We start from the raw sequence: 1,021 nt of genomic DNA, 5'->3' as shown, positions 1-1,021 counted from the left end.
GTCAATCTCATATTCAAGATTTTAATCCAAAATGTTTAACCTTGACCATGTACAATGGCATCCTGTCAGAGCAAACAGGACCTATTATTTCTTCTCTTAGACATTATTCTTAGCAATTTCTGAACTTGCTGACATAGACATTGTTACAACCAATCTTACATAAAACTCCCTAAGAAAGAATTTATTTACCTTAAGTTAGATTATAGAAATCCAATTATAAAATATTAGATGAATAAAAAAATATTTTGAAAATATTTTTCTTTTCCTTCTATGCAGAATTTTGGAAGACAATTAAAAACCAATTCTATCTAACCTCTGACAAGTCATTACTATACATCAAAATCCTTAATGTTTTCTAAGAGAGATTAACATGCTATATAAACTCTATAAATCCTTTCTTATTTTTTTAAAATATGGAACGCATCACGAATTTGCATGTCATCCTTGCGCAGGGGCCATGCTAATCTTCTCTGTATCGTTCCAATTTTAATATGTGTACTGCCGAAGCGAGCACTAAATCCTTTCTTGATAATTAAGTATTTCAAAAGAATGTTTGGTCTGAAACAAATTTAAAAATATAATTAAAATCGAATGTGAAAGATGGGGATTTTGGGGAGTAGATCTTTGAATAAACCTGCTAATAAATTTGTGCATTACCTATCGGAGATGAGAGAATTACCTGATGCTGGACCACAAAGGAACACCCATACTGTTAAGCAAGGCCAAAGATTGTTCTGCAGTGTGTAGGTGCTGAATGGAAGAAGCTAATGAGAAAAAGAGTGATTGTGACAAGCAATTATGTCACCTATGTGAACAGCTTAATTTTCTAAATTAGCCACTTTGATAATTATGACATCTCATTTGTCTTTTAATTCCATGAGCCCTGAAGTTTACCTTTGATTTTTTCCAATCAGATAAGAGCCTTTGATAAGCCAGGGGTCTATTATGTGTCAGGAAAATTCAGATTTCAGACTGATTGGCCTTGCTGTTTGCTTGAACCAAAAGCAAATGGCTCTCTCTA

General features: G+C 32.9%; 1 non-coding gene across 1 annotated transcript; it reads right to left on the bottom strand.

Moving 5' to 3' along the window:
• Window positions 1-407: 407 nt before the first annotated feature.
• On the bottom strand, window positions 408-514 carry LOC111724892. Its single transcript, XR_002773107.1, has one exon. It is a non-coding gene; the product is annotated as a U6 spliceosomal RNA (small nuclear RNA).
• Between the last annotated feature and the right edge of the window lie 507 nt (window positions 515-1,021).

This window comes from Otolemur garnettii, unplaced genomic scaffold (assembly GCF_000181295.1).
Source record: "Otolemur garnettii isolate 467f Iridium unplaced genomic scaffold, OtoGar3 scaffold00028, whole genome shotgun sequence".
NCBI classification, from domain to species: Eukaryota; Metazoa; Chordata; class Mammalia; order Primates; family Galagidae; genus Otolemur; species Otolemur garnettii.
Note: the sequence above shows the minus strand (reverse complement) of the source record. Positions and strands in the feature narration are given on the sequence as shown.